At 43.8% G+C, this 13,174-nt stretch overlaps 1 protein-coding gene across 2 annotated transcripts in view; it reads right to left on the bottom strand.

Moving 5' to 3' along the window:
* Window positions 1–5,314, bottom strand: part of TMEM94 (transmembrane protein 94) — a 35,328-nt gene extending 30,014 nt beyond the window's left edge. For both annotated transcript variants that reach the window (XM_045569907.1, XM_045569908.1), the window contains exon 1: window positions 5,209–5,314. The gene's annotated coding sequence lies outside the window, so the exon portion shown is untranslated. The remainder of the gene's footprint in view (window positions 1–5,208) is intronic.
* Window positions 5,315–13,174: the final 7,860 nt, after the last annotated feature.

Genomic DNA, 13,174 nt, shown 5'->3' with positions numbered 1-13,174 from the left:
TGAGGTGAGGAGCTGGCTGTCCTTCTAATCCCTCTAGTACAATCTTCATTAGCTGTACTTATACTCTAGTCATGCCCAACACACCAAAAACACAATTTGGTGGATTTGTATTTAGTTCAGTAGTTGTGCACACAGGGTACTAATTGATAGATTTGTGTTAAGGTGGAGGGAGGTTTTTAGTAGCAAGCCACAGGGTTCTATCCTTGGTGGTGTTCTAGTCAATATTTTTATCAATGACTTGGGTGAGGAAGCAGATGGTATGCTAATCAAGTTCTTGAATAACATAAACCTGGAAAGGAGATCAAAGTCAAGATCCAAGAAAATCTCAACAGGCTGAAATAATGGGCCAAATCTAATAGGTTCAATTTAACTGGGAGAAATATTAAGTCCTGCACTTAGGTTCAAAAATTACTGTATACAACTACCACAAATAGCTTCGTTAAATGCAATTTCAATATGAGTGAACATGCCCACCAAAGTTCATTCACATTTAAACTGTATTAACAGACATGCCATGCTCCAACAAGAAAGTGGTAAGTCTGATTCTGTACACATCAGAGCATACCTGGAATATTTTGTTCAGTTGTGCATCACACACTTTAAGAAGGATGCTGACAAAACTGGAAGGCTTCCAGAGAGCAGCAACCAGGTTGGAGAAACTATAACATGACGAATGGTGGAAAGAACCAAAGATGCATAGCCAGTATACCAAAAACACACATCAGGTGACAGGGCTAGAAAGGTATGGTAACCACAGGTAAGAAGGGCCAGGCTTACCTTGGAAGGTCCCAAAACAGGGACTAGGACCAGGGGGAGGACTCCATAAGAGGCAGACTGAGACTCAAAATGTATATTATCTTTCTACATAATTAGAACTGTATAAAAAAAATGGAATGGGCTGCCCTGTGAGGCAATGAGTTCCCCATCACTAGAGGGAACCAAGTAGAGGCTGGAAAATTATGGAGATAATTAATACATCAGGTAGAGGGTAGGAAAGGGATGACTTTATGATCTCTTCTAACCCAGAGAGACTATGAAACCAAGAAATTCAATACTTTCTATACATGAAAAGATGCTGAACTCCACTCATAATAAGAAACATTCAAATTAGACTACCCTAAGATAACAAAATTGGAAGATATTCACCACCTGACTTCACAACTTACAAAAGCTACAGTAATTAAGGCAGTGTGGTATTAGCCTGGTATCAGAGAGTCCAGAAATAGACCCAGACGTACATGGTCAATCGATTTTTTTTTTTTTAGGCAGAGTCTCACTTTGTTGCCCGGCTAGAGGGAGTGCCGTGGCGTCAGCCTAGCTCACAGCAACCTCAAACTCCTGGGCTTAAGCGATCCTACTGCCTCAGCCTCCCGAGTAGCTGGGACTACAGGCATGTGCCACCATGCCCGGCTAATTTTTTCTATATATATTTTAGTTGGCCAGATAATTTATTTCTATTTTTAGTAGAGACGGGGTCTCGCTCTTGCTCAGGCTGGTCTCGAACTCCTGACCTTGAGTGATCCACCCGCCTCGGCCTCCCAGAGTGCTAGGATTACGGGAGTGAACCACTGCGCCCGGCCAATCGATTTTTTAAAAAGGTAAAAGGCAATTCAGCAGAGAAAGGATAGTCTTTTAAAAAAACAATGCTGAAACAATTGAATATTCAGATGCAAAAAAAAAAAGAACTTGGAAATATAGTTTGTGTCATATAAAAAAATTAACTCAAATGGATCATAGACCTAAATATAAAATTATGACACTTCTGTAAGAAGAGATAGGAGAAAACCTTTGTGACCTTGGGTTAGATTTCTTAGATTCAAACCAAAAGTATAACCCACAAAAGAAAAAATTAATAAATTGGAACTGAATAGCTAGGGAGTAGGACACCAGAGGTAGGAACGGGGGAATGGGAGCTAGTGTTTAATGTGTACAGAGTTTCAGTTTGGGAAAATGAGAAGGCTCTAGAGATAGATAGTGGTGATGGTTGCATAACAATGTGAATGTTGCACTTAATGCTATAAAACTGGTTAAAATGGTAAATTTTATGCTATGTATATTTTAGTAAATATTATTTAAAAAGTAAATATTATTTAAAAAGTATTATTTAAAATATTATTTAAAAAGTAAGCAACTTCTGATTCTGATTTTGCAATAGGCTCTGCCTTATGTTATCAAGCAATATTCCCTCCTTGGGCTCCATGTCAACTCAATGGAGGTTTATGCTCTTTGAATACACCTTTCAGTCTCTCTCTGGCATGCATCTTTTCTGAGTGTTTCCTAATATTTTTCTGTTCACCTCCCTGCTAAGGAAAATTGGTACCACAAATCTCTTTTTCAAGAGGATCCTGAAATTACAAAAACTGGGTTCATTTAATTATAGTACACTAAAATTTCTGGTTCCCTAAATGCCACTCTATGCCCTTCAAGGTTCTCTTTCTCTTGGACACTCCCACCATCCCCTCATAACTTCTGGCCTTTGGAGCTAGAGAAACCCAAAGCAATCAATGTGAGATCAGGCATCAGTAAGGGATCTAAATGTGGCCCTTACCATACTTGGCCATGCCGTGGGACCCACACTGTTTACTACTGTCTCGGCAGCCACAGGCAAGCTTATCATTATGCAAACCCCTGATCATCAAACCACACATTCTGGCTGGCAGGTCAGCTTAGAAGAAAACCATGGCCTACCCCTTAGTTCACCTGTGCTGCTGTAAACAAATCCAGGCCTGCTTGGAAACATGGTTTAAACAATATTTTTAAAGGAGCCTATCTTTTTGGTAAAGAAAGACACCATCCTGGAAACGACACTGACACAATAACAAGATAAAAAATATTGACACACGTTTACCTGCAGGTGCCAAGCCTGACTTAGAACCTTCTCATTTGAACACAAGGAATGGACTTGGAGGCTTTGTGTCTTTCCAGTTCAGATTGCTACTGTCAGAGCTCAACTTGACTCACTAGATTAAGCTAAATACATAAGACCTTGGGTGTAGGTAATATTTATCATACATTAGTGCTCCTCGCTCTTGTATAGAAATTGTTTCCCTGAGGCCAAATTAAGGAAAGAGCACCAGGGAGGAATGGAAGGATCATGACCTTCATTTCTCATTAGTTCTACAGAAGTTAAGACTTCCAAGAGGCTGATTCTCAACACTAGGAGCTGGCACTCCCTAGCAACTTCCCAAAATAGAAATATGAAGGGCTTTCTGTTTTCTTCCATTTCACCGCCTGGCCCTGGCTCTCCCAGTCTAATCAGATGTGGGATCACCACAAACAAGGGATGGTAGGGTAAGTGGGGGTGGGAATTCAAGGACAGTTAACTCTCAATTATTTGGGAGCTGATCATCAATGGGATGGTTCGTACTTCACCTCCCTGGTCGAGGCACTACTCCACAGTATCCGCCAGTTTCCCTTTTTGTAGTTGTGACAAATAGAACCAGTGAGCAAGGAAGTTAGAGCTAATACTGCAGCTAAAATAAGACTGGCAGGGTGTTTGTGGATTTTATCTGAACGTGCTATCTCCTGATAGACTATAGTCTGCATTTCTGATGTGTCCTGATCTTTACAGTGATTTTCAAACTTTTTTATTCCATGGATCACTTTTATTTAACTCTTTAGATAATGAAACTTACCTGTGCCATTGCTTTAAAGAAATTTTTAAACAACCTCTTTAGAATAATAAGATCGGCTCTTCTTTTGCCAAGAGTACCATAAAGAAATACCACAGTGCTCTTTCTTCTTTCTTCAGTGGTTCTCAACATTTTTCTGCCTCCATGTTGTTCTTGTATGCAACATATTCCTGTTAATAACATCTCTAATGACACTATAATGGTTCCCAAAAACCCAGGAAGAGCTTCAGCTTGTTCCTGACTACACCCCTCCCTGCCCTCTCAACTGAGAATCACTGAAATAATTTATGCCCCAAAATATAGAGAGACCACAATAAATAATAACTCAAGAAATCAGCCAGAGAACTACCCAGTGGTTACTTAAAAATCAATGAATGCAAACATGCGTTAAGAACCTAGTAAGTGCTAGACAGCATGCTAGGGATCCTACAAACACCATCTCATTTCATGCTTAAAACCACCAAGAGGTTCAGAGAAGTTAAGGAACTGTATTTCCTCAGATCTGCACCTAGGAAACAATTGGCTCTAGTGAATAAAGAACTGAAGAATCTGGATTTTCAGATTCTAGTCTGGCTCTGGGTGACCCTGGCCCTGACCCTTTGCCTCTCCAAACAATCTCCACATCTGTAAAATGAAAACGTTAAAACTTCTCCTCCCCACTTCCATCTAAGTACCCACAGAATAACTGAAACTAAGCTGAGTGTCTTGAATAAAGCATGAGAAACTATGATTCCCTCCAATGCACAAACCCTTGTACCAGAAGGAAAACAGATTCAGTACAGAGCTCCCTCCTTTTTTCTCCCCGAGAGCCACAGAAAAACTCGGAAGCGAGGATGGGATGTAGCAGCACGTGACCACGTCAGTGAACACGCCAAAGTGCAGCCGGTGGTTACACACCAATGAAAGAGCGGGGCTTTGCATGCAGCTGGCACTGGGCACCGGGCAGGGGCTCACATCGTGGCACGCGAGCGACTGTGAGAAGCGGGCATTACGGGTGTGCGGCAGGAATCGTTTATACGATGAAAAGTATGCGATCCTATGGTTGCTTCTGAGGAGTCTTAAACCGACTCTGGAAAGACGGAAGGGGCAAGAAGCAACTGCAACATCTCAGCTCAGGGGGGCCCGAGGGCCCTGGGCAACAGTGGAGAGCGCGCAGGAGGAGCAGGAGGAGCAGGAGGAACAGGGATCTTTATTTGGGCCGGGCGTGGGGACTCCCAGAGGCCTATAAATACTCATGGCATCAGCGCTGGGCGCCCTCTGGGCCAGGGCCCAGCCAGGACAAACCTGGGGCAGGGATTCTTTGTTGGCGAGAGGCTTTATTTCTGACGAGAGACCCCCAAGGGACCAAGCCAGGGCCGAGAGCAAGAGTCTGAGGACACGGAGGAAGGAAATGGCCAAGAGCTGGAGACAACTGCCATCCCCTTGACTCCCCTCAGGAGAAGGGTTCCCCTGAGGCCATTCTCTGGGCGCAGACCCCAGACTCCCCTCACCTCGGCCGAGAATTCAGAGGACGCGGAAGGCCGAGCCCCACCCCGCTTGCTTCCCACTTGTGGGCCACAGGCCTTCTTGTACTTACCAGGGCCCGGCGGCCCGTCTTCCTCGCCCGCGTCCTCTCCCCTCCCAGCCCCCTCCTCACTTCACGTCCCCTCCTCCAGGGGCCGCAGCCATGGCCGTTATGGGCAACTCTGAAGGGGCTTGCCTCCCTCTCAGACAACGGAGGCTCCGGCTAGTAAGCTAAAATTCGGACCGCCGATTGGCTGAAATTCGAGACAGGCGGGGAATCCTGGCTTCTTATTGGCTGCACGGCGCTCGAGGCTGTAGCTGCAGCCGCCCCTGTGGGAGCCTGGCGGAATTAGGTGCCAAGTGATGCCGGCGGGAGAGCTCAGAGACTCTGTCCTTCCGTGGCGCAGTGCTCAGATGCTTGAGGCTCTGACCAGAGGCTAGGTCTTGGCTTTCTCCTCAATTAGTTTTCCTACGGAATTATGCTAATAAGATAGACGGCACCATCTGCCTTTTTTCTTTCTTTTTAAAATAAGCCCTTGCGCCCCGCCTCTCTTACTTTCTTCTTAGCTCCCTCCTAGTTACCGGGAGCCAATAACTAGAGACTCCTTGCTCAGAGAGACCTTGGAGGAACTCCCTTAAGACCAATATTGCGTCCAAACCAAAGCTGGAGAATCTAAAGCAATACTGCAATTTTCCCCTCAGCTCGGCTGAAATCTAAAGGGAAAAACAAGTTTAAATTTTTTTCTAGATAATTAGAGAAATCGCCTGAGAGACCTCTCTTGGGAAAACAAAGCAAGACTGTGGACTGTGTCAGTATTTACTTCTGTTTTCCCAGAGATCTAAGTCTGGAAGTCTTTTTTTTTTTTTTTTTTTTAATCTGTTTATAAAATTGGAAAACGGCTGTGCTTGGCCCTGGGAAGTAAGAGCCCCTCCACCATTAATGAATTTAATTATGTAATTAAAATACCTCTTTCTCAGCTGGAGAAGTAGATGCCACATTTGTGCCTAATCTATGTTTGAACTACTTTAGCTGTTGCCTAAAACATGGGTAGAATCATGTCACTTTCCTACACACAAAAATCTGCAGTTTATCTTTGCAAATACACAAGTCCAAATCTGCCTGACTTTCAAAGTCCTTCATAAATTGACTCAGACATACATTTCTAGGTCTAACTCTCCACAGACCAAATTACTCTTGCAGCCACATAGCTTCACCACCTTACCTTACATGTGTTGGAGACCTTCCCACCTCTGCTTTTTTGCCCAAGTGGTTCCCTGTGCTTTAAAGGTTCTTTGCTACAAATAAAGCCAACATGCTAATGCATGCCCATCCTAAAGGTCCATCTCAAATGCTACCTTCACAAACATCTTCCTTGACTTTTAGTCATTAAATCTCTCTGTAAGGCTGTGCCTCCTTCTTTGTGGTCTCTATTGCCGCCTTTACAAAAGTATGCTTTGTACAGCATTGTTCCTGTTGTAGAACCTCAAGCTCCCTGAAGGCAGTTGGCTTATCCTGGCAGTTTCTGCAACACCTCACTTGGTGCCTTATATCTATTAACTATTGAATTGAACTCATTGGTTGCCTATATTTCATGTCTTCCACTTCATCCCATAAGATCTACATAGCTGCCTTTGGAAGATTAGCAAATGTAGCAGGTCATCCTGCCCTATTTATTTTGTACCTCAGTCCCCTCTGGCCACACCTGTTTTTCTGCTCCATTGGGCTTTGGGAATATCACTCAATGAACTTGAATTGAGTGCCTGCCTGTTTCAGGGCCTATGCAACACTCTTTCACCCTCCTCACCACCACCCTCCCCCTCTCCCCTCTGTCAATCCCCTCAGCCATAAAATTTTGCTGAAAGAGTCAATCAAATCACTCAAGCCAGAAGGACGTACCAATGCACCCCCTCTAAATTCACCCTGGCTAGCTTTTTTTTTTTTTAGCCGAGTCTTACTGGTTGTAGAATGGATTGCAGAGAAGCAAGAACAACCTTGGGAAGCCTTGAGAGGAGGTTTACAGTAGTCTGAGCAACCCAGGCCCTGTGCTAAGGTGGCAGCAGCCTGGTTGGCAAGAAGTAGAAGCACTCAAGAGATATTTAGCAGATAGAATAGGCAAAATTTAGTGGTTGATTGGACCTAAGTTTTAGGGAGAAGAGAGGAGGAATAACTCTATTTCTACACTCTGGATCTTGTATCATCTCAGTTATAATGACAGAAACTACCCCTGTTCAGCTCCAGGGTACCTGGAAAAGGCTAATTTAGAGCAAAGGACTAGACAAAGCATCAGCGAGAAAACATTCTTGTTTATCTATTAGATTTCACTTCATCTAGACAGAGCTGTGAGAAGTGAGTCAGAAAGCATGAGTGATCCAGCAGGACTGATTCAGGTTTTTGAACAAGGAGTGACACGCTGAATTACAAACAAGCAGAAACAAGCTCCTCCTACCTCCCACTGGAGCATCCTTCCTCACTCTGCTGTCTTTCCAGCCTCGTCATTTGTTAAAGAGGGCAGAAGGAAATGGTGATAGTTTAAGTTCCCTGGGCTGAAAATCTTTCAACTAGACTGAGCTAAAGACCATGATCACAACTAAAGTGCCTTGCCAAAAATAATGGTGTCAGGGGCTAACAATAACAGGCTGTGAATGACTGATATATTATCTATTGTTGCCACCAAAGTTTCAGACAGGCATTTCCAGGCTCTTTGAAAGGATGAAGCAAATGATCAAAGTATATGAGCAGACAGTTTACACAAGAAGAAACCAAATACAAGGAATTGGTTTTTTGGGAAAAAGATTTGATTTCACTAATAAGCAAAGAACATTACATTGAAAAGAACACAGAGGTGCCATTTCCCACCTAATTTAGTTAGATAAAATAATAAAATTTGATAACACTGAGGCAATGGTAAAACTGGCATATTTGTGCATCACTTATTGATTGCAGTATACATTGTTACAATATCTTTGCTGGGCAGTCTGACAGCAGATAATAACAACCATGAAATGATCAACTCTTTGTCTTGATTAGCTCTTTTTATGGCAATACAACTTTAGGGAATAATTGGTAAATGTTTTAAGGAAACATGAGACCCAGGGCCTAGTTCTGCACATATCAAAGCAGTAAGAGAATGAGCCCAAATACTCTGCATTTAAAAATGAATCAAAAATTTGGAATTGGAAGAGAAAGAGAGAAAGGAGCAGAGAAGAAGTCTGAGCCACATGGGGGGAAATTGGAGCCTGAACTGTGGAAATGGCAGAAGACGTTTAGGGAAAGGATTGAATTTAACACTGCTCGTGTTTCTACAACTTAATTCCCTGCGTCTCCCCAACCCTTCTGCAGAGATATCTACATATATAGACACCCCATGTAAGTGATTGGTTTAGTGAAAATAGAGGGAGGGGTATGTTTCACACCTCGATCCATGCTGCTGGATAAGGAACTACATCAGTGGGATTGTGGGAGAATCCCTGAAGTAAATCAGTTTAGCTGGGAACCAGCAGCAACCATAAGAACAGAAGATCCTACAAAGAAGTCTTTCTAAAGGAGTTTAAGTTAACGATGTCTAGATCTAAAAGGGCCAAAGAAGCCCTCTGCTGTATCTAAACCACATTTACATAGCTGTCACAGGGGTTCTCTAAAACTGGGTTGGTATAGCTATAGGACACAGGACAGCCCTGTTCAATGTGGGAGGGGACCACACAGGGAGTGAACACCAAGGAGCAAGAGTCACTGAGGGTCTTCCTGAAGGCTGGCTGCCACACGGGGCCTGCAGGCCCTGCCTTTGTGTCCAGCCTAACTGCCCACCCCTCCCCTCCTTGGTACTCCTCACACTCCAGCCACGTGGGCCTCTCTTCCTTTCCTCCAGCATACCTGGTGTGTTCCTGCTTCAGGATCTTGGAGGCAGCTATTCCCACGGCCAGAATGCCCTTCCCCAGGAGGTTTTCATAACCAGAATGTCCTCTTCTTTGAGAGGACTCCCCTGACTCTAGACTTGGTGTGCTCACTGCTCTCCATCATACATTTTAGTTTTTCAGAGTTCTAATCTCTGCCTGCTATGTTTATTTGCTCATTGCCAATCTTCCTCCACTAGGACATTAGCTTCATATAAGCAGGAAATTGTGTCTATTTTGGCCATTGCTGTTTTCTCTGCACTGAGAGCAGTGCCTGGCACACATTCATGTAACTGTGATGGACCAGTGAGTGCAGGGCTGTCTGAGGTCTGATGCGTGTCCCACAAGAACATCCACATGCTTCTGACTTCATGCTTTCTACACATGCTTCTGACTCAACTTCTAGAGTACCTCAAAACCAGCTAGGGGGTGTCCCTAGGAGACACATATGAGGTATAATAATAATAATAATGTCAGTAATAGTTAACCCTTGTGTGGGGCTCACTATGTACCACATGCTGTTCTAAGTGCTTTTACATAATAACTATCATCTTCATTTCGAAGGTGAGAAAACTGAGACCCAGATGATCTAAGTAACTCGCCACCAGGTCACACAGCTAGTATGTGGTAGAGCAGGATTCAAGCTAGGCAGTCTGGCTCCAGAGAACAGAGTCTTCAAAAAACAAAACGAAACAAAAAACAGCTTTATTGAGATACAATTCACATACCATACAACTCACCCATTTAATGTATATAGCACCATCCAATGGCACTTAGTATATTCAGAGTTGTGTAACCATCACCACAACCAATTTTAGAACACTTTCATCACCCCAAAATGAAACCCTGCACCCTTATACCCTTAGCAATCACTTCCATTTCCTCCCAACCTCTCTCCCTAGCCCCAGGCAACTACTAATATACTCTCTGTCTTTATGGATTTATCTATTCCAGACATTTCATATAAATGGAATCATATACTATGTGGTCCTTTGAGAATGACTTCTTTCACTTTTCTCTTTTTGAGATGTGGTCTTGCTCTGTCACCCAGGGTGGAGTGCAGTGGCATGATCATAGCTCACTGTAACCTTGAACTTCTGGGCTCAAGCGATCCTCTGGTCTCAGCCTATTAGTAACTGGGACTACAGGCATGAGCCACTGTGTCCTTAACTGCTTTGCTATGCTGCCTCCCGTAGGGAATGAATCCATCATCAGTTTGGTTTATATATCAGTCTTGAGATTCTTAGCACAGTTAGAACTTGTCTGACCCAAGGGCCTGATTATTTCCAGGTACACTAAAATCTGAGAGGTGAGGGGTTCCCTCTGAAAAGACTTGACAAAAGCTGCCCCTGGGGAAAAACTGTTGCCATTTGAAGATTCCTCATGGCAGATCAGTCTTCCACATGCTCCTATCTAAGGGGAGTGGTGGGTTTGTATCAGCTCACCTGCACCTTTTTGCCCTGGTACTTTCTGACCAAGGGCAGGAATTTGCAAGGTGACTGATTGGTGTCTAAAGGTGCTGTCAATACCTGGGACTATAATATTCAAAACAATTGGTCATTGTAGGGGTCAAGTGCAACTGAGAGCTCATTAGTTCCTTTCCCAACCTGATGCTCACATCACCTATCGGACCCTAAGGACCAAGCCTGTGTCAACTCACAATGATGGCTCTTTCTCCCAAGGGAGATTGTCACATCTTCCAGGATCAGGATGTGTAGAGGATCAGAAGTTAGCTTTGGGACCTGCAAGACCAATGGGCCTCAGGCAAAGGGCAGGAAGTTTTGAGAGGGAGCTGCTTTGGGACCTGTCTGAGGGCAGCACCTGAGACTTCCCCTTCAGGCTCCTCAGCTTAGCTTTTGACAATCCCAGGTTGGTGGTGTCAGATGTCCAGGGTGTCACTATTCCTTCTTTACCACCTTCCTCAGAGGAGGGGTTGGGCTCAGCGGCCAGCTGGTGAAGTAATGACCGTGTGATCAGTGTCAGCTAATAAACGCGGGTGCCCTCCCTGGGAAAGCAGTCCACGTGTGCTCAGCAGGAGACACTCCTGCAGCTGAGCCATTTGTCTTGGGAGAAAAGGTCAACAAGCGCAGGTTGTTACCTGGTTTTGTTTTGATTTTTATCATGGGGTGTGGTTAGCATGTGATTTAAAACCAAAGGAACTTTAGAACTCCCTGGATGTCTTTACTGGATTAAAGTTCAGATCTATTTGCTGTTCTCGTAATAAACCCTTGAGTTTGCACACATTTCCTTTGGGTCCTCACAGAGCTTTTTACCAATGGCCTGTCTTCCTCTTAGGACATCCCTGTGAAGTGGGCTGCAGATTTAGTAACATCATATCCATGTCCTAGAAGGCAGAGATGTGGGACAACCAGGCTAAGTTATTTTACTCAGGATCACACAATAAATGGGCTCTGGGTTGAAGCCGAAAATAAACCCAAACTTGTCGTTCATCACACCCTTCCCACAGCAGGAGAGATTAGGCAGTCTTCCCATTGCCCTCTGAGCTTGCAAGGGGAGGGGACACGTTATTTAGGGAGCAGATGCCTGCTGCACACACCCCTGGGGATCCCGGCCGATTCGAACGTGCCATTCCAGCTTCTTCTAGACTAGAAGGGAAAATCCGAGGTTAACTTGAAGGTACGGCACACAACCTTGCTTTCTTTGTCCTTAATAAACAACCAGGTTATTGCAGAGTTGCTGAGGGGCAACTTGCCCAAAGATGTCGATCTATGGGCCACAGATTTTAAAACAGAAATAAAGTGATTAAGACCAAATTTACCTCATTGCGGGGGGAAAAAAAAGCTTGAAACATGAAAACATACACAACAGACCTGTTTTTCCTGTACAGCATTGTAATTCCGGTTGTTTGCTACAGCTCATAATCTTCAAGTTAAGAACAATGCATAAGTGGCCATTTTGCAAGAAAAATTATGTTTCTAAAAGATAAACATTTGAATTTCCTCTTTGAAATGTATTCTCAAAGGGGGAAATATTGCTCCTAATGGGGAAAAGACTGGTTCTTGGAAGATGAAAAAATTGTAGATACTACAGTAATTTGTGGCCCCTGGAAGATCAACTCTAGCCAACAAAATCCTATTCCTTAGTATTTAATTCTCTTGGAGAATTTAAATTCAATATACTTTTTCTCCTTGGGGGGAAATAATGAAAGTTTCAAAAAGGTTAAATTTTTAAAACGTTTATGAGAAGGTTTGCTTTCTCCTAGAAAGCCCCTGTCAGCCACAGTAAGTATTTAGCTTGGATCTTTTCTAAAATTCTTAACTATTGATTAGGAGTCAGATTTCCAGGTCATGTCATTGGAATGAGGGCAGTCCTGCATAATGTTGGAGGTTGGCATTCTGTTGGGATTTATTGGTTAGAGACCGGTGGGCACTGGGAGAGAGCAAGGTCTCCTCCCTTGGTATGTTCCCATAACCTGTGCTTCTTGGCCACCTGGCTCACCCTGGTGGACACTCATGCTTGTGCATGGTTAATTTCAAGAGTATCAGAAATGCAAATTTTGAAGAGGAAGGTGGGAGAAATCCCTCTTACATCTTGTTCTAGTGCCAACACTGAATCACCGTGACTCTCATTGTTTAAAATCAAATACATGTCCCCAGATGCTCTACCCTGGGGACACAGCCTACAGACACGGAACCCTGCCTGCCACTGGTATTCAAAGGCAGCCTCACTTGATTGCTTTTACGAGGGGAAAGGGGTGTGGAGAGGGAGGTTTTTGGACACCAGCACTAGAACATGACAAGGACCCTTGCTTGATCAAATGAGATAATGCTTGTGACGATGCTTTTGAAGCACAAAGTATCGCAAGGATATTCTTACATAGCCTCTCCCTAACAGCGAGAATAAGCTACATGAAGGAAGGCAGGTTTATTTAAGGATGATTACCAGATCCCTGCCTTGATTTTCACCACAAAACTTTGAGTAATTGATGACTGTTTATAAAACCCCTTTTCTATCTTTGGATGACAAGGGCTTCATGAGAGTGTGTGATATATCATCAGCTGTTATTCCACCTGGCCTTCTTCAGCCTTGTCTCAAATTGCAGGCTGCTTGGTTATTTTTCATTGCGATCCTGTCCTTTCTTCTTGTGGCTGTAGAAACTACCAGTAATACAGGGGCTTGTCCTTTCA

The sequence above is a fragment of the Lemur catta genome, chromosome 15 (genome assembly GCF_020740605.2).
Source record: "Lemur catta isolate mLemCat1 chromosome 15, mLemCat1.pri, whole genome shotgun sequence".
Lineage (NCBI taxonomy): Eukaryota > Metazoa > Chordata > Mammalia > Primates > Lemuridae > Lemur > Lemur catta.
Note: the sequence above shows the minus strand (reverse complement) of the source record. Positions and strands in the feature narration are given on the sequence as shown.